The 21,123-nt window shown below is 37.3% G+C and overlaps 1 long non-coding RNA gene across 1 annotated transcript in view; it reads right to left on the bottom strand.

The window, feature by feature from the left end:
* The window catches only part of LOC128852045 (uncharacterized), a 66,608-nt gene extending 46,725 nt beyond the window's left edge, over nucleotides 1-19,883 (bottom strand). Inside the window, exon 1 of the long non-coding RNA XR_008449664.1 lies at nucleotides 19,798-19,883. This is a non-coding gene — a long non-coding RNA (uncharacterized LOC128852045). The remainder of the gene's footprint in view (nucleotides 1-19,797) is intronic.
* Nucleotides 19,884-21,123: the final 1,240 nt, after the last annotated feature.

Here is a 21,123-nt window from a genome sequence, read left to right as displayed (position 1 = left end):
CCAAAGGTAAGAAATCATCCACTCATACTGAGTGAAACAAATGAGTTGAGCCTTATCTCGCTTTGACAGAGAAGAATACGTTCTAAAAACATCTCTTTGTTTCTCCCCTCCCACTCTCGGTTCCTGAGCTAAAGGGTTAGTCTTGGGGTTTTTTTGTGTCAGACCTCAAGTCAAAAATTTCTACTGTTCATGATATAGCATATACTCATTACTTACATATGTTATTAATATATATACACAGTCCTTAGGTGATCAATTGAGATCAGATGTGTAATGCTTACTTGGTGCCTTCTTTGGAGTCTAATTACACAGAAAATCTTCGAAGCAATTCAGTAAACTTCAAATGGGGACAGTACTACTATTTGGTACCTCATAGTAGATAGACACACCAAGTGCTGCACCGGTGAAGGGGTAGAACACAAACACCGCTAAAGACCCTGGCCAACACAGCTGTGAGAGACAAGGAGCAGGCAAGCTAGTCTAGGACCAGCAAAGACAGCTATGCTCCTGCAGTTCCTCATCCTCGCAACCAACACAAGTCTTCTCCACTCGAAATACAACAACCAAGGAAGTTTTTGTATCCTCTAAATGCCTAAATGTATGTGTCCATGCGCATATAGAATCTCACTATCCTAGACTGCGGGCACAGGACGATGCTATTGGACTGCAAGGCCCAGACTAACACGCCAATATCGATGTCAGCCACATAATGAGGGAGAAAGGCAACTCTGACATGAAGGATGCAGGACCCACACTCTTCTCACTCACTATTGGTAGAAACAAAAAAGGCAGCTGGATAGCTTCCAAAGGAACAGATAAAAACAAGAAGTGTGACAAAAAACAAAAGACACAAGAAAAAAAAGCTAAGGTTGTCACAGATATGACAAAGCCTACAATTGTACAGAGGAAGTTCCACAAAAATTATGAGCCTAAAAAAAAATCTGAATTACAGCAATAGGAGAGCACAGTAAAACAAAAGAGGGAAGGTCCTGGACAAAGAACCTCAAGAGAAAACACAAATATGGGATTCTACTGCAGGAACACATAATATTCCTTAACTGTTTTTCATGTATTTATTTTCTTTTGTTAATTTACGTGCCAGTGTTTGAGAAGCATTTGGACAGTGTCCTTAACAACATGCTTTAACTTTTGATCTGCCCTGAATTGGTCAGAAAGTTGGACTAGACAATCATTGTAGGTCCTTTCCCATGGAAATATTCTATTCTATCTTAAAGTCTTAGACTTGGATAACAAAGTCACAGTGCAGGTGACTAATTACAGTGTGCATCACTCCGTTTCCATTTTAGTGTCTGATGATAAGCTAAAACAGCTTTTTTTGCACTCATGAGGATGATTCTCTTACCACCTGCCTTTATGGAAAAGGCTAAATGAATCTAAAGTGAAATGGAGTGGGGGAGGCAAACAGTGGTGGTGCGCATCTCCCCCTACCACTGCCCTTGCACAATGTTGTTTTCCTGGAAGAAAAGGACCTGGAGGTGCTGGTTGACAGCCGAATGTAAGCCAGCAGTGTGCCCAGCTGTACAAGACAGCCAACAGCATCCTGGCTTGTATCAGAAATAGTGTGGCCAGCAGGAGAAGGGAAGTGATGGTGCTGCTGTACTCGGCACTGGTGAGGCCACACTTTGAATACAGTGTTCAGTTTTGGGTCTCTCACTACAAGAACGGCATTGAGGTCCTGGAGTGTGTCCAGCGAAGGGCAATGAAGCTGATGAAGGATCTGGAGCACAAGCCTTATAAGGAGGAGCTGAGGCTGTTTAATCTGGAGAAGAGGAGGCTGAGGAGGAGACCTTATCACCCTCCACAGCTACATGAAAGGAGGGTGTAGGGAGGTGGGTGTTGGTCTCTTCTCCCAAGTGACAAGTAATAGGACAAGAACAAATGGCCTTAAGTTGAGTCAGGGGAGATCTAGATTGGATATTAGGAAAAATTTCTTTACTGAGACAATGGTGAAGCCTTGGAACAGGCTGCCCAGGGAACTGGTTGAGTCACCATCCCTGGAGGTGTTAAAAAAAAAATAGATATGTAGATGTGACACTTCAGGACATGGTTTAGTAGGCACAGTGGTGGCACAGACTCTAGGTGCTGGGCTGATGTATCATATATACTTGCTGTATCCATGATTGTATGACGAGAAAATTCTCCTGGAAGAGCAAGTGGGAAATCACCTCTTTCATATGGCCCTTGGCAGTTAGGGACACCAGACTGAAGAGCCAAGGGTTGCTGTCCTCACTAGAGGACAAAAGTGGAAGACAAGCATGGGAGATGATGTAGAATTGCATTTCTCGCCTACAGAAGCCATAAATCTCAGAATTTTCACTTGCAGGTGAAAAACTCAACAAATATAAGCTCTCAATGAATAATTATCCCAGAAGTCCAATTCATTGTAGGGTTTATTATCTCAGCAACAGCATTCTCTCCAAGTGGTAACATGGTTTCTGAGGACCTCAAAGAAACCTCAGTTTCAGAGAGCATTGATTTGTATAGAGGTAGTCTAAAACTACATGGCAAACAGAGCAGGAACTTGTCAAAAGCTTCCAAAAAAATCCACAAGCAGCAGCAGGTGCTTTTACATGTCATCTTAAAAAAAAAAAAAAACCTGAAAAACAACCAATGTTTTTTTCTGAATGAATACAGACAGCATGGCTGATGAGAGAAAAATATAGCATTGATGTGAAGAATCATGACTTCAAGTTTGTGAAACTAACACTCCTTTGCCACCCACACACTCCTCTAAGTCAAAAAATATTCTCTCAACTGTACACTGGTGACACCAGAAACCAAAGCCACCCAAATCTTCTTTATGTTTCCCTGTCATGAGATGAAAGGGTACTATGTGGCATGTATACAAATATACTCAAGGCATCTATCAAAAGTTTTATTAAAGCAGAACATTAAAAATAATTTAAATGCCATTTTCTAATCAAGAAATTAGTATTTCTGCTTTTCTACCCATTTCTTAATGTGCAGTTTCATTTACTGTTTTCCTCTCTAGCATCTGTTTCATTCCTCTTGCTAGCTGCTTAATTTCATTGAAAATAAGGATTTTTCCCATCGCTAACAAAAAAAAGGGCAAGTAACCATTTACCAATCATTACATTTCCTTAAACCTCATCTTTCCTTTCCCTATGTCAACTATTTTGTCACCAAAATTACTTCTTCTATACTCTTGTCTTACAAGTAATAGTCCAAATCTGATGATCTTTTGGGAAACATTACCTCTGATAATGACACGTAAGAATTCATTGCTTTATCTCTCTCAGTTATATTCTCCCACTACAAGAAACACAATGCCTTTTGAACTTTGAAACTTTTTCAGCCCTCCAGGAACTGATGAGCAGAGTCATTTTACTTTTGCTTTCTCTGCACTGAATCGGAATAGATTTAGCACCAGTTTGACCCGAGACTGAATTGAATTATTAGATAAGATTGAATACTTGTAGAAAATAGGTAAAATTTTGTATAGTGAGATATACTATAACGGACTCCTTCAAAAGCTCTCTTGTACAGCTCTTCAGACTTTAAAGGAGGTTATTTATTTTGCCTCAGACTTTCATTCTGTTTGCTCTTTTTGAAAGCTTCCAGGTAAATTCATATAAATTCTAGGGAAACTTCACTTATTCTATAGAATTCTTCGTGGCATTGAAAATGACAGTCCAGCATAAATAAGAAAATAAAAGGCTTATATTCTTTCTTCTTTCTGAAATCCATTGATTTCCAAGAAATATTCTTTACCTCAATTAATGTCTGTAAGAGTACACCTTCACCATAAATAAGTACTTCTATAGGTTTCTGAAATAGAGCTTTAAAATATCACTAAGAAAAAGCGAAAATTATGTTGTATTCTGTATGAGATACCAATTTACCTGACTGATCTTTGAATTAGTATTTCACTGATCTCTTGCTTCTAGGAGGACGCATTCTTTGGATAAACACGTATAACATTTCAGGAAAAGAAATCCAAGCTAAAACAATTTTCACATCTTCTAATGACTTGGCAAAGTGGAGAATCTTCTATAGATCGCCTGATGGTTGATATAGTTCTCTGATTATTCAGCGGTAAGACTTGAGTTGTTATTCATTAGAGGGTTTTCATTTATTCATTTTTCATTTCTGCTGGTAGTTATGGCAGGCTATTGTACATTCTACAACTTTCTAAACAATAGAGGATTTGGAGAAGTGGGGAAGATGCCTCATGCAACTTCTTTTCCCACCCTAATTGCTAGTTCCAATTTTAGATGTCATCAATGACTTCTTGGAATCGAGCGATAGGGAACCACAACACATTTGATGCTGTGTTCAGTCCTTCCTCAGTTTGGCTTTCAGGGAACATTTGGGATTCTTCAAGCAGATTCTTCCTTCTATACTCTGAACAGCAGCCACACAAAATATCTCCGCAGATTTTAGAATAAGGGTAAGATTTCATTAAATCTATTAAACACTGCTGTCATAATTCTGGTTTTACTTTGAGAGTTTTTCTACCTAGCTTTTACTTTCGAATCTTGCTTTGTTATTACACTACAGTTTCTGGGTTCTGATGCCTTCTTCAAAAAGCCTTACGGCATCTTCCTTGACCCAAGTCTTTTGAAAGCTTTCCTGTCTAACAAATTGCTTTTTCTTTCCAAGATTTCCTTTCTGGATGGTACTTTCATGAACACTCAGCCTACCTTCAGCAAACAAGTTACATTTATGTCCTTCCAAGCGAGTATGCTCTTATCTGTTCTGGTATCTGTCGCTTACTGTGGGAAAGTTAACCTTCTCCAGACTTTGGCTGATCATTGTAGTCTAAAATAAGTAATGCAGCACAAAGAAAGACCATAATATTAACTGCCAAATTCCAAAGAACACACTGCCTTTTAGAAGGATAGTAATTTATCCAACTGTCAGGAGTTGTCCTAAACATATAAGAAGATAGACAAGGAAGACGGTTTACTTAGACAGCTTCATTACATTAATCTACTGAAAGTTATTAATCTTTCTTTAAAGAAGGGCTTCTGTCAGGCACTCCTCCTTGGCAACAGTTCACACAGTCTTCTCAAATAAGGAAGACCAAAAAACAGTAGTAAAATGCTTCTTGCATGAATCACAAACTTCACCATCCTAAACAGCCAGTTATTGGAAAAACTTGTGCAACGTTAGTTTCTGTTGAATTTTATCAATGAAACTGAAACATAAGGGACAGGATTATCTGTTCCTTGTTATAAGGATATATAATTTTAACTCAAGATTCTTGTTTTTAATTGCATTATTTTTCACTTGTGATTTCTTTTCCAATACTTGAAAGCCAAGTGGCTTTTCTGGAAAGCACAGATATCTTTTTCCCTCTGAAGTGGCTTATAGGTAACTAAAATAGGGGACAGTTCATTCGGCTTGCTTGAAAAAGAGATCAATTAGCTCTCCATGTCCTGAGTCATAATAAACAAGGCAATTAATGCATTTTTGAGCTGGAAAAATTAACCAAACAGACCATAAAAGTCATTCTGGTGGAGTTTAAGTCTTGCATCCTGCTTCCCATCTCCTCTTCTCAGGGCAACTCAGCTCTTAGCCTATCTGAGATTCACCTTTGCAACTGCATCTCTTCTCTTACATGTACTGATACCAGAAGTCACGCAAATACACCAAGACAAGCAGAAATATCTGAAAGAATCTAAAATAATTTTTGTAACAAAAACAAGTAAATTTGCTATAACAAAGCAAGCTTATTGTACTTACCAGATACTAAATAACCACCTTCCAATTTATGATTTTACGTATCCTATAGGAAATTGCTTAACTGAGGCTGGTATTCTATAAAGCTTTCTGCCACTTTTAATAGCAGCCAATTCTTCACATTCATTTGCGTGTTCCTATTCTAAACCTGAAGGTGTATTCAAGAGATCTCTTTTCAGCTCTTTGAAATTATTACTCTGAGCTAAAAATCAATGTTCTATCAACAACTTGGGTTTTAAAAGTAATTTTAAAATATAATTTCAGCTGTTAACTTCAGTCTGCTTTATATTCTTCCTCTATGTCCTCTTTTTTCCTTAAATCTGTCATCCATTCTATCTCAAAACCTGAAAATTAACTGAGACATTATTGTTTAAACGCTCTGATAATGGATAGTGTTTAGATCTAGCAGTGATTACATATTGCTTCCTCACAGTTAAATAGGACTGGAGTTTCCTGTCAGTGCTTGCTGTCTCTCTGAAAACTTGTATTTCCAGCTGTGAAATGACAAATAACCAATCTTCACCCCTTCTCTACTGTCTGAATTTCTCAGAACTTTCATAAGTGAAAATTAAAGATCTTGAGTTTGTTTGCAATCTCTCTTCTTACTAAGACTTTTTAAGTTTTCAGTAAATAATTGTGGAGAGCTGTAAAGTCAAATGTCAGTATAGAGGGGAGGGGAAGGGAGTGAATAAAGCATAGAATGGTATCAGCTTAAAAAGACTCTAATACTCAATAATCTTCTATCTTTGCAGCTAAAATTTAAATCTTTGATACCTACAGTAACACAAAATACCTCTCCTTAGGTATGAGAACATATCAATCTAATTTTTTCCTCATCCTTACCCTGTTTCTCATATTGGTCCAGAATTGCCGAAGATGTCTTCAGCAATTTCTGGAGGAATTTCACTGCATGTCTTGTAAGGACTCCGTATTTCCCTACGTATTGTCCTCGCGCCCATCTCTCCCATCAGCTACAGGTCCTTTCACATCCACGAGTGGAAAAATAAACTGCTTTTTCTGCATGTCCTGCATAAGCAGATCTCTGTTGATTTGGAGATGTTGCACGTGTATACCCCTACACAGCTAGCTGTAGAACAGAAATATCTATCATTTGAGTACAAAGATGCTTTTCAACACTGAGTTTGCAGTTATTAAACTCAATTTTAAAAATAAAAAAAAGTCCACGTGAGAGTATTTAGCTGTGAAAGCTACTTCAGTTTAACCTATGAAACTTAGAGTGAAATGCTGTATCTAAAGCCGTACAACGGCATATCCTAGGCTTGGAAATGCAACTAAATTTGTGATCCTTTAGAGTTAAAACTGCCCAATGATTTTTTTGTTGTATTTTCTAACTGTACAACAGCTAACCGGCAAACAAATCGCTCAATTAAGGCAAGTACTTTCATGAGATGATCCTCAAATAATGAAAATCTTTAGTCCTCTCCCTGCATTTATAAAAGAAATATGACAACGTATTATTTTTTAGCTGCATTTTAGGTTCTTTCATTATGCAAGAAAAATTGCCTTCAAAGTAAGCAAGCTCCTTGTAAATTTTTAGCATTCCTCATTGTAACTATTGCTTAAAAGATCTTTGAAGAACCAACAGAAAGTGCTGCCAGTGAAGGAAACCGGTGGATTGCACAAATAAACTTCAATTCTACTTCCAGGGTTCAGAAATGAGAATAAAACCTGTTTATTTCAAACAAATGCTTTTTCTCTCTGCTGAGATGTAACCTCCAGCTGAGTCACCACTGTGAGTTCCTGTGATATACAGAAAGGAGTTAATCAGTTTTCAGCAATGCTAGAAGCATCGTGTTGCAGCCCTGACACTATCAGCAATTGACGCTACAGTCTGAAGACATAATCCTTCTAACTTGGCCATACATTATTACATCAGAGTACCTTGCGTACACACCTACAGATGTAGACTCACTGCATTTCCAACTCTGTCATCAGCTGCTGGGACGTAAACATCCTCCAAACCCTGCAGCTCCAATGCAACATTAATTTTGCAACATTAATTATGGCTGATAAATAAACCCAGAGAAAGATATTTAAACGCAAGTATTATTAGCACACGTAAACTTTTACCTTCTATGATCTGAAGTCAGTACATATTTTCGTATTTATGAAGATCAAGATATGACTCTTGCTCACATTTTTACTGCTGTTTTGGAGAAAAATGTGTCATTTTTCTTTACCATTTTCCTTGTTCCACACATAACATTAAATTTAAAATTAAGTCTCAAAAATAACTGACTTAAAAATACAAACACAAAAAAACCCCTCTTTTATGGAGAAAAAGAAATTTGGAATTGTGACTTCAGCAGGACTTGGGGGGCCAAAAGGCTGTTATTTTGATAAGTACAGAACATCCATAAGGCTCTAAAGAAGATAAAATGGATTAGAACAATCCTGACTTTTTCTTCATTTGACTTCAAAAAGCTGCAAATAAAAATGAGGATAACATATTTGCTGTTAGGAATCTGGAATTCAAATAGACCAGAAGACACACTAGTACGTTGTCATTTACATTATTGCTTGTACAGGAGCTACAATCTTGTTTTTCAAATGAAAGAAGCCTCCAGGCAGATATTACAAAGAATTCTGAAACCAGGAGTACAATTAGGCCGAGAGCAAACAGCCTGAAGCATGACTCAGTCAAGGGACATCAGATCATAGATCAATATCTCTGATAAAAAGAAGAAAAGCAGAATTAAGCAGGCTGCATACAGGCAAAGAAGTAATGAGTAGCAACATTTTCCTAGCCGGAGTTTGAAGAGTAAAATAAATTGAGAAATATGACACAACAGTCATACACTGAAATTATTGCTATGTTCTTCTGGGGAATAAAATCCTTTAAACATCAAGCTAGGACTGTGCTGTTCAATGTCTCTCTATTAACCTGAAACCTTAGCGATTTAAAGTCATCTTCAGACCTTGTAACTACAGACCCATATACATAACTCTACCCACGTGAATAGCCTCAAAGATTTCAACAGGATAATACATACACCAAATGCACAGCCAACATGTCACTGAAAGGAATAAGTACACTGTAGCATGAATAAATAATGCTTAATGAAAGGTTGGGTTTAAGGCAACCTTGTTTTTTTTAAGAAAAAAGCTATTACTTCATCTGTAAGACAAAAGTGTTCCAATGTGAACAGGCACAATCTACTGGGGTAATTCCTTTTTGATCCCATCCCCTCGGCTACATCATCCTCTGAAGGAAGGGAAGGTGCTGAACCCCCCACTCTGGGGCACAGCTATTGAATATAAAGGACTGTCTGCCATATAGACAGTGTGTTCCACCCAGCGCAAGGACTCTCTTGGGCTAAGAGACCTTGGGAGCAGTAGGCATCGTGAAGCCAAGAGGACTTTTGAAGGGGACAAGTTTCTGTTTTACTCTTTAGAGACTTGTATTCCGCACTAAATAAGTGTTGCAGTTGCAAATCTCCTTTGTTTTTGAAATTGCCTTAAGCTGCTATTAGAGTTTTATTTCCTTTTTCCTGACAATTTGCTGGCATCCTGCTAGCATCAGTGAAGTCATAACTAAACTCCCTTCCCAGGACTCACTCTAAACCCGATGGGAAAAGTAAACATCTTCACACAATTTTTTTTGCTTGTGTATTCCTCTAGTTTCTATTGCAACACAAGCAGCTTTGCTCAGCAGCAAATCCTATTCAAGCAGTTATTGTGATTGCCTGCACTAACATGAGACACTCGTTTAAGAAGATTACAAAATAATGATGAAATTCCAACGTTACAGCATTGTAAATCTCATCAGCGAGGACAGAGAGGAGCTCTCGAAAACTAACCGATTCTTTTGGGTTTCTCTGTTTCCATTATCTGACTTATCTGAACACAAGGAAACTAAAAATTGATATTTTCAACTTAACTAAATACTTCAGATGTAGCTGTGTATAATGCTTATAGTGTGGCTTAGAATTTTAGTTTCATCCTGGAGTAAAATGAATAGACAGTGATTCAAATGCTATTTATTGCACCAGTAACTTGTTTCATAAACATGTACGTTAGCACTTTAAATTACCTTGCAATAGCTAGGCCAAATCAGCTTGCACAGTAGGCATTTTTGTATCGAATCAGGTATTTGGATCAGAAGTGCTTAAAACTCTGAAACATCAATCTGTTGAAAGACACAGTAAGATAGCCAGTACTTAACAATTATGTAACATTTGGCAAATATTCAGCAAAACATACAAGTTATGAACTTACATTAATTACCATTATCAGATCAGGAGGGCACCCAAAACATAGGATTTAAATGTTGAAGTACTCTTACTGCTCAGCTGAGATGCTCAGGTTCAGGCAAAACTTAAGGCTACTGAAATTATCTAAAACTTCGATTCCATCATGAAAACAAAGCTGTTGATCTTGCTGCAGAACATCCCACTACCTGCAAATACTTTCAGCAAACTATGTGTGTTTTCTTCCTCCTAATTCCACACCTTCAAGGGGTTTGTGCCTTTCTGTGCTCTACTGTGGTCATGAGCTCCACTATGAAAATGGTTAAGCTGGCTTCCCACAGGACAGCTTAGTAAATGATTGAAAAATAAGATGTAACTGTTCTCGGCTTGGATGTACCAGCTCCATTTACATTTCTAGCATCCTAACAGCACTGTGAGTTACCGAGAGAATTCAATGCTCTGCTTGCCTTGGACATCTTTTGTGAAGTGGTTTATACAACCGACTGAGCAATTTATGCCCATATTCACAAGTGGTTCATCCATCCAGGCTCTCACTCGAAGTATTATAAAACACATTGCTGTATCTACAAGGCTTTACGTACAGATATTATATCTACATTCATACATGGATACGTTTTAATTTAACATACTTTCTGAAAAGAACAAACTTGAGGAAGTGAAATCCTTCTCCTTTTGAACAGTTAAATAACCTCAGAAGCAACCCAAGACTGGGAAATAACGAGAAAGATTTCTGGACTCTTTTCCACAATTAAACCTAGGTGAGGCTCTTTTTGGGTTGACATTTCCGCTGAAGCTAGTGGAAATGGTAATTGATGGTGGAAAGCTATAATCCACTACCTCTCCCTCTGCACTGACTCTCAGACTAAAGCAAGTACTCCAAGGACAGGAGTCTGTTAGAACAACTGCATCTCTTACATGAGGCAGAAAAAAAAACCCTAAATATCCTTTCTCATTTATCAGGAATACTTTAGCCATGAATAGAGCTCCATCTGAGTTGCCTGTTTAGGTAAATTATCTTGAAAGCACTTGCGGGTAAGGCAGCCAGAAGGAGCACATCATGTCCACACTCCCAGTAGGTTACGAATCTCTGTTGCCCCAAGACTCCACTCTGGGCCTATAAAGTAAGCAAATATTATTAACAAACTCTTGGCTCAGTTTATTAAACATTTCAGGAAGGTGGTAGTAGAGTGTGAATTTCTATAGCCCTCACAGCAGCTCTCACGGACAGTGCTTGCCCATTTTGAACTTTATCTTATTTCCATCCAGAAAGCAGAGAGTGGGTTTTGATATAATGAGATATTTCCAGGGGTTAGCTAGTAAGGAAACCACCCTAAATACTTATTTTTATTGTAAGGCACAAACGCATTTAAAATTCTTGGTCTGGTGTTCCTATTCTAGTCAGTTTGGTTTTCAATTTATTTTAGAAAACACATCTCTATAGTTTAAAAATATGCCTTTAAAAATAGCCTTTGTAGCCAAATCTTTTAAAAGCTACTGAACTTCTTTGGAAATAACTTAATGATTTACAGTTAGAGTGTCCCGTAGTTACAAAGAGAATTTCACCCTAAATGTAAATGTTTTACATTTGAAAAACACAGTTAAGAAAAACATTATTCTGCCTTTCAGATTTCAAATTAATTTTGACAGACAACATATGTTCCCCAAAAGCCTACTTTGAGGACTCGGGGCTTGACAGAAGGGAAACACTAAAACGATGAGTAACAGAGTGATATATTCCATCTCCATTTTCAGTAATGCTATAATTTGTAGCATTTATAACAACAAAAAACTATTATTCACAGAACAACAACTATGTGTCACATCAAACTACTCTTAAAACTCATCTCTACTACGATATGCATAAAAAATTGACAGTGGTTAGGCAGATTATACTCTGCAGTTGCCACTTACTCAAAATAGGTGAATAAGTTGACCCCTAATCAGCATTTCTATATCCTTTTTGTATTTGCCCTAGTGAACAGGGTCTATGCATGTTTGTTTCAAACATGTAGGTAAGAATGATAGAGACTCTAGATGTTAGAAATTAGAGAAATAGGAAATTAAATATTTTTTTATAATAAAGTGCAAGTTCTCATTTATATAGAATTGGGAAAATGACAGCAAGTGGCTCCTCTATTTACACTAGGCAATAAGTTACTACAATACGTTATGAAATTCTCTCTCACCTTTTTTTTTTTTGAGGTCAATATGTCATATGTGAAATCCAATTTAAATATCAAGTTGAAAGAAAAACTGATCAGTTTTCTCCAAGTATCATAGGAATGCCAACATTAAATTGCAGCTAGAAGCATAATTAACAAAACAACCCTATGGAACTAAACCCCCGGAAAATAAACCAAAAAAACATTTCCGTAGATCACAGAAGAATTTTGGGCAAATAAAGAACTCTTTTGGTGAAGTGCTGAGATTCAATAACATCAAAGCAGCTAGTTTTCATCAGCTTCTTTAAAAACTCTTAGCTATCATTTCCATCACAAGTCATGTAAAACCACACTTGATTTCAACTCGTATGTTTACGTTTTCAGGGGTAGAGGCAGCAGCGAGATTTATCTATCACCTTGTCTCCACCTTGTACAGATCTATGTGATAAGTGTTCTCAAAATATCTTATCACACTGGATTTCTTAACACACAAACCGTCAGGAAACGTGGAGGTGAAAAAAGCTGCCCTAAAATGCCAAGAGCTTCAGGAACCCTTTTGAACAGAGGAGAATCAGGTTTGAAATTGAACTGAAATCTGAAGTGCCTCTTTCTGGGACTGGGATTTCTAACTCCAAGAAAACAGCCCAGTCCTCGTGTCATGGGTGTGCTCTAACAAAACTGGATTTCTCCAATTCTGAACATCTGGGGACAGGGAAAGAAGGAAAAGAAATGGAAATATGTTCTCCATCCGTCTAACAACAACCTAGTGATCAAATTTTTTATTCGCATCAGCGAGGTGTTAGAGCTGCATAGAATATTCTGAAGATAAAAAATCTCCTCTGAATATAGATATAAAAGCCTGAATGATTTTTTTTTTTAGTACTTCAGCAACTTCAGTAGTAACCCATGAAACACTGGACTGAAATTGTTCAAACAGCAGCTAATATTCAAATAATCCATCGAAAAATGTATTTGCAACAGACTGGCATCATAAAAAGAATTTTGGATAAAGGGGAACAGATGAAGAGAAATAGCAGAGAGAACTCAGAGGAGCTGTCAAACTCCCCCAGGACAGTTTTAGACAGAATTAGGACACCATTTGCAGGGAAAGTTGTTGTTATGGACACTGAAGTCTCAGCCGCAGCTCTACATGAAGGAAGCAGTCAGAAAGGAACTGAGCTGTTCAGCTCTGATTGGAATTAAATTTCTTTAATTTTTCCATAACTTGTTGACTCCATATTTCAAAGTAGATGTCCAGCATCAGACCAGACTTTAATCTTTGATATACATCGGGGTGAAAGAGAAAAACCCTTGGGGAGTACTCTCCCTTGCAACTCTAAACAAAATCAGGATACAAAGGCACACACAGGACACCGATCCACGCTTCAGAGACCTGAGAGTCAAAGAAGACTTTAAATTAAATACTGACAGATAGCATTGAGTAGGTGCCAGGACAGGTAGAAAGACACCATCTGGGAGGCATAAGTAATACTTAGCAAAGCACACGCGCTTTGCAAAGAGGTGGTAGCAGGCAGGAGCTGCACAGCCTCAGCTTTCTGTTTCAGAGCTTATCTCAGCATCCCTGCTGCTGAATCCTGACTATAAATCGCAGCACTGACTTGTACCTGATTTTCTCACGTCTATGGTGAGTGCTGTAGGGACTTTCTCTTCCTTTTCTCTCCTCCACCGTCTTCATGGCCCAAAGCTTGACATAATTAATCTTTGATTAGAGATTAAAATAGCCTTAGAAGAAGGATTCGAGGCAGATGGTTCTCGGAATACCACAAGACTGTGGTGCTGCTTCATTCTCAGTGGAAGAAAGAAACTTTTAAATTCTGCACCAAATAAGACTGAACTTTTTATACATTCCAGGGGGACATCAAACCACAGATGTGGTTGAGTGTTTTTGTGATGAAAAGCGGGATAATCTAACAGAAAATCCAAGGGTCACTTTGTTGTTAGGAACCTCCAGCATGGCTGAGCACAGTACACTGAGGAGTTGGACCCCGACTTCTTGCTCCAGCATTTCCTAATAATTAGCTTCAGACAGCTTCCCAGCCTAGGCTGTTAGTGCCTCTTATCATGCTCCTAGGGATCTTCCCAAATGAGTGTGACCTTACTCTGCAACATGGGTACCAGAATTTCAATAGACGATGCCGTGTCCATGAGACAGGGGACACGGTGACACTGTAACTCGAGCTCTTTGCCAGTATTCACTCATTAGTTTATGCTATGGTGATAAAACAAATATTTTGAACCACCTGCAGAGTATGTGTTATTGGCTAAAGAGTCAATTTATCAAGTTACTGTCTTTCAAGATTGTGGAGCCAATATGCTCTGGTTTTCTGACAGAGAGTGGGAGGAGGAGGAGTGCAGTAAATATTCCCCTTTGTGAGTACTAAGAGACATCATTATAAATACACAAGGAAATACAGAACACTAGAAACTAGCAACCAATTAAAGCCCTTATATCTCTCTGTTTCTTATCTCTATCTCAATTCTTATCTCATAAAACCTTTGAATGCAAAAGGGAAGACCATTCTAAAGACAGTAAGTGGAGTTCGAAGTAGATAACTGATTATAAAGTCTCCAAAGGCACTCGGGGGCCCTCACAAGTAAGGATATAATTTAGAAGCTGATAATCTACCTCTGAGTGCTTCAGGCACAAAACTCTGTACATTGCTCTAGGTGATCTAGAGACACTGGCAGCAAGATAGTCACCTCAAGTCAGACCTCCACAAAATTGCCTTCTTCCTGCCAGAGAAGCAAATCTTGCACCAGCAACTGCTGCACAGTATGGAGTTGTACACAGATGCTTGGACATTTAGTAGTAGCCAATGCATTACGCCAGCCAACTAAAAACAAACCTGGTAAAACTGAGTGATGGTGCAAATCCTACTTTCACCAAAAGAAAGAATTTCAGTAATTTAGACCAGCACTTACTATATTAATTTTTAGCAGATGCTCATTGACTATAGGCCAGGTAGACACCTACAGCAACCACAAGCAAAAAAACTTATACAAAATGCTTTACTACTTTAAATCTGGCTTTAAAGTGGCATTACAATAAAACAAGGCACAGTAATGTGTCAAACTGCAAGGGTAATTTTCCTTAAACCAGAGGTAGCAACACACTCTAGGTTACCAGCTTGCATGAACACCTTTTCTTCAGATGGTTTCATGCGCCATTCAACAAGTCACTAAAGGCTGATATGAATTTGTGTGCATCTCGGACAGTGGCTGTTCGGAAGCCACATAGGTGTACATGCAAATGACATAGAAGCAGGCTTCCTAATTAACACAGGTCAAACCAAGATACTCCTTACATTAAAGAAAAGAAAGGAAATGTAAAGCTAGGAACTACATTTTGTGAAAGAAATGCTGCAGACATAACACATTTTCTTTAACTGAGTAGTTCAAGTTCACGCACCAGCTTCACTTAAAGAAGCTGCCTCATTTTAATCTTTTTTTTTCCAACATGTAGCCTCAGGATAGGGTAAAAAAGCTTTATTTAAAACTACATTTTAATTAAAACAAGACAAAGGGGAAGATAGTTTCAAGCACAAATAAAAACGTTAAAGACAGAAACACCTGTCTGATCCAAATTCCAATTAGATTGGGCTAAGTTTGAATTTGAGAGCTGCATTTGGGTTAAAGCACAGAAGTTTAAAAGCCTCTTTCAAACTCATGCAAATGTAGTCACCTCAAGAAACAAGTTTTACCTGTTCTCCAAAGCCTTCTGGCTTCCTGGATGAAAGGTGTTAGGGAATTGAGATAAAAAATCTCAATGTTAAATTCAGGTATTTAAATGTGTAAAGGCTCAAAAGCTTTTCAAAGCTGGTCATGAAATTTTAGCCACATTTGACTATCTGCTATTTCATAGCAATAAAGAAAAAATACAGCTATAAGTTTCCTAGAATAAACAGTGCAAGTATTAAGAAAACTAATGAACCAGAAAGTTCTTGGAAAAAAAAAAAAAAGATGAGTGTTTCAGAGAATTTGAGTATGCAAAATATGCTAAACTGCCATTTACAACCTTTAAATGAACTTTTATGAAACTAAATTTTTTATGGAGATACCTAAAATCTCTGCTGTCCTTTTGACACTCGCTTTGTAATATTGCCTGTATCTTCGGAGCACAGCATCTAGAACTTGTTTTAGTCTGGCTTCAATGAGCATTAAAATAAACTGGTTCTTCTGTGTGGAGCCAAAATACAGCATTTCAGATGGAACTGGAACTCGTTGAAGCTGCTGAATTCAGGTGCGTTCACCCACCTTTAATTAAGATTGCTACAAGTGTAGGTATTCCCAAACTGCCCAAAACATGACCTACTGAGGAAATCAAGTAACCAGGGTCAGACATTCTAATTGGAAGTTATTTTGTCCATTAGGGAGATAGGAGAGTAATAAATAGCGCAAAGAGATGGCGGAGATAGAGAAAAGAAGTATCTAGGCAAACTCAGGTGGAACAGTGCTAGAGGGGATCCCCCCCTTAGGAGAAATGGGGGCAGAGAGAGCTGGAAATGTGACCAGGCACCTCCTTTCATCCTTTGTTCAGGGAGACATCATTTTTTTGCATTTCTGAGAATGAATGGGAGAGCACCAAAGGTTAACCCAATGTCACAACATCATAGAGAGTGCCTTGACTGCTGTCCACCTCTGCAGGTGGGGAGGCTAACGAGGAAGAGGCTGTTAAAAGCCTGAGCACTTTCAGTTATTCATATCCCCTTCTCTCAAGTATATAAATGCACCGAAAAAAATGCAGATATATTTTTAGTCATCTTCACACTGCATGCACGTACATATATAAAAATGAACAGACACACACATGATGTCTCTTTGGAAGCCATAAAAAAGCTTAAGCCATTCTTAGCACTGTTCCTGAGCCTTCTGGAATGACATCTACCCTACACACGTGCACTCCGAGAGGATGCCATTGCACTAAAGATCAATCTACTTGCAGCATGCTGCCAGTCAGGCAGGGAGGGGGGGAAAGCAGGAAACAAATCCGGGTTCTCACTCCATCCAGGGTGACTGTAACTAAAATACAGGACAGAAAGAACTGAAGGAAAACTAAAGCTTCACAGATACCGAAAATAAAAAAAAATAAACAGGTGTCCTCTTCCAAAACTTTTATTTCTAACCTAGGAAAGGAAAACTTTTGATGGACATCAGGTTGTGTGTCCCTGAAATGAAATATGGATTTATAGCTTTTATGAAAGTAAAGTATTTCAAAGAGGGCACGAAGGAGAAAAGACATTTTAAATATAATACCTCTCTCAGGAGGAATCTCTCTCAGTGTCAGTTCATGACACTGCAGACTTTGATGCTGCTTTCACAAATATTTTCTGTAAGGTGAACTGTAAGTTGCTTCAGTTTTACCATGTATTTTTCCACTTTCAGTTTATGTATGCATTGCATTGAAATGACAGCCTCTACTCCCTCCCATTCATTGACAGACAGCAAAATAAAGAAGATATATATTTGTTAAACGGCTCCCACCTCATATTAAGGTTATCCAGGCCATTAGGTCATGACAAAATATCTTGCTTAAATCTTAATTTTGACTCGCAAGAAAGATAAGTAAAAAAGATAAAACTTACGCTGCTCTTTTGAGTGCATTTCTTAATTTCTTAAAGAAAAAAAAACAGGTTTTTGCCATTCTGACAAAGTAACGAAAGATGCCCTGATATTTTTTCTTTATTCTTCCCAATTGAGTGTCCTGCAGTTTTCAAGATGTTGGTATAAAATCTTGTCTAAAATTCTTGGCTTAATTTTTTTTTTTGTGAAAGGCAAGCTATCTTTTCATTCCACATTGCTTTGCAGCCTGAAAATAGTCATCTAACATGAAAACACAGTCAGAGCTGTAACAAGCAAAGCTGCCAAGATAAAAGCAAGAAAATCCATCCTCTACTTTTATCTTGGTGCTAAGATATATAGTACATAATTTTAAAATATTTTGTTTTAAACTGAATGTTTAAAATCTAGATTGAGAAATGGATAAAACAGGTGGTGATAACTGTACTGCCTATAAAGCCTCATGGCCTACAGCCACAGTTTATTTTTTTTTCCTCCTTTAATGCATTATGTTAAAAGGAGAAATTATTTCTCAATTCAGGAAACTCAATGACAATTTTCACTTCAAGCACAATTCTTACGGTCTGCCATCTCTATCTCCTCCAATTGTTCCCTTTCAATTCAACTGCTGTCATTTCTTGAAGCATAATGTAATGGCAACTTACACAGTGATATCAGAGAACTCTATTTCTTTGCTCTTGCTGTGTTTAGTAAGGAACACTTGTCTTTTTCCAGGCATATGTTGGGTTTTCTCTGTGAAAGGACTGCCACTCTTCAAGTCTCCATTTGAGCTGTGAAATTTTCTCTAAATCCCCCTAAAAACCTGCTTGTGTGACTGTACCTTCCATTATTTTAATGCTTTCCAAGCCCTGAAAACACATGCCTGCAGTTTTAATGGAAAAAATATTGTTTTTTTCCTAATTATATCAGGCTAAGTTTTCCAGTCCCTGGATTTCAGGAATTTATAACCATGAAGTCTTTACCTACAAAGACAAAAAGGTGTCAGTGATTAAGGTTGAAATTTACTCATTTACACCTCAAACAGCAGCTTATATGCAGAAAGAAAAGATCCCCCAGTTCTCAACTCAACTTGCTTTTAGCATTCTTAGAGGACTGGCGTAGTGCAGAAACAAGATGAAATAGTTCCAGTAAAATAAATGAAAAAACATACTTAAACATTTCTGCAAACTAGTCTATTAGATACATTCTGATTTATCATAACCTGATGTAAGTGGAGATCAGTATTATTTTTCTCTAAGTTAATAAAGAAAGGTAAAAGAATGAAAGCACAGCTAAGGTCAAAAAGTAAAAGCAAACTACACTGTTTCCAGCACCATAAAAGAAAGTATTTGATTCAGAATAGCAGTATTTCACAGAAAGGGGTTTGTCGAATAATTTCTTTGCCAAAACTCCATTTGGCACAGGACTGCAGGCAACATTTTGAGCTTGTTTTCTCACACTTGCAATTTGTGTATTCAATTGGAGGGTCAAGAATTTGGTATCCATCAATTTTCCAACACTGCAGAGAAAGAATATAACAATGCTATCAAAAACGTCTAAAGAAAACCCTACATTTGTCCTCCCTAATGCAGCAGCACTCTTCACAGAAGATGTCAAAGAGCTGTTCAAACAAAGACCACTGAACAAGTGACAGTATTTCCAAGTGTTATTCTTTCTGTAGTGTTCGTTAAAGACCATTTCACAGTTTTGCATCCTGTACATAGGTAGAAAACTTGACTACACAGATACCACTGTATATCAAGCCAGGTGCTATTAATGAGACAGATAATATCTGTTGTGATGTTTAAATAATAATAAACAATTAGCAACCATATAATTAAGAATGCTGAGAACAAAACTGATATCCCAGACCATTTGTGGAAAAGATATCATAGTAATATGGCTTATGATGAATGTCAAATTCTAGTTTTAGACTTTTTTCTGTTACAGAAGATGGATTAAGCTTGACACAGCTACAAATAATAAATCTTCTTAAACATGATTAAATGTTAAAGAATAAGTAAAACTAGCTTGTTTGATGAAATGGCACACATTTGGACAATTATAACCAAATTGTCTTTGTAGTATGCAAAGCTTACCAGTTGCTTCATTTGAGGAAAGAAATTGAATGATACAGGGATCAACAGTGGAGACTGTTGGTAAATCTTAGGCTTCCTCAGGAAAAATTTATTCCAAGAACTCCTAAAATGAGAGAATAAAAAACCAAATTCAATGCTCTTGTCAGTTTAATGAGGGAGGGAAGGAGGGAAGAGAAAGGAAGCTTAAAAGTTAACAAGAACATCAGAATATTTTCAAAATTATACCCAAAATCCTGTATTCAAGCGAGAAAGGACTAAACAGCTAATATTAAGATAGTGAACATTAAAGATTAAGGGTACCTTTCTTACACTCTGTTCCCATTCTATCATGAGGAGTTGGTTTTAAACCGGAAATCATGGAGCATAAACTTGGATTTTATTCTGGACACTGGTTTTGGACTCAATTGTGTTTGAGACTGCAAGAAACTTCCACACAACTTAGCCCTGTGCACTATACGCTGTACTTCAATACAAAAATAAATTACTTCAATAAAAGTAAATTCTAACCCTGCTATCTTTAGGCTTCTCCATGAGCCACATTAAAACAGAAAAATCTTTTTGGATATGTTACCAAAGTGAATAACACTTATTTCCAAATCTAACCCTTATTCACTCCTCCTTGAATTTTGAATGCCTTTCAAATGACTCCTGACCTCAACTTACAGTCTGTATTCCTCTTGAATCACAAGTTTTAAGTATTGTGTTCCCTAAACTTGCCTTTCTGTTCCAAGCAATATTTTATCATTGGGTTTCTTTACAGACAAATTGGTAACATTTATAAAACAGAAAAATCCTTTAAAATATATTGGAATAGAAGAATATTTTTTAACTCAATGATACAACTATTTTTAAGATGTCAACTAACGGTAGGATGATTTCTTTATATGTTGCTTAAAAGGAACTTTATTTGTGACATATAAGCATTCAGATCAAAGCCTAGAATGAATTATTTACTCAGTCCTCAAGTAGTCCATTGCAGGGAATTCTGAACTACTATGCACAACATCTTAAACTTATGGTAAAACTAGATGCAAATCACTACCCTAAGCCAATATCCTACCCAGGGTAATTGATGATAGGCTTCGTTACATCAGAAACATGCCAAACTTTCCTCACAGTGATACAATTCTTTTAATTTTTTTTTTTATACAAGCAGGGTTTGAAAGGCGGAACCCTAAATCTGCTTTTAAATAATTATAAGAATATTAACACAATCATAAGATGACTGGTAATCAAAACATATCCCAGAAGGCTGACAAAACATTTTTTCATTCTAATGGAAAGCTACAATATTTTTCTTTAAATTAACTCATAACTTTAAACAAA

Source organism: Cuculus canorus, chromosome 4, assembly GCF_017976375.1.
Source record: "Cuculus canorus isolate bCucCan1 chromosome 4, bCucCan1.pri, whole genome shotgun sequence".
NCBI lineage: Eukaryota > Metazoa > Chordata > Aves > Cuculiformes > Cuculidae > Cuculus > Cuculus canorus.
Note: the sequence above shows the minus strand (reverse complement) of the source record. Positions and strands in the feature narration are given on the sequence as shown.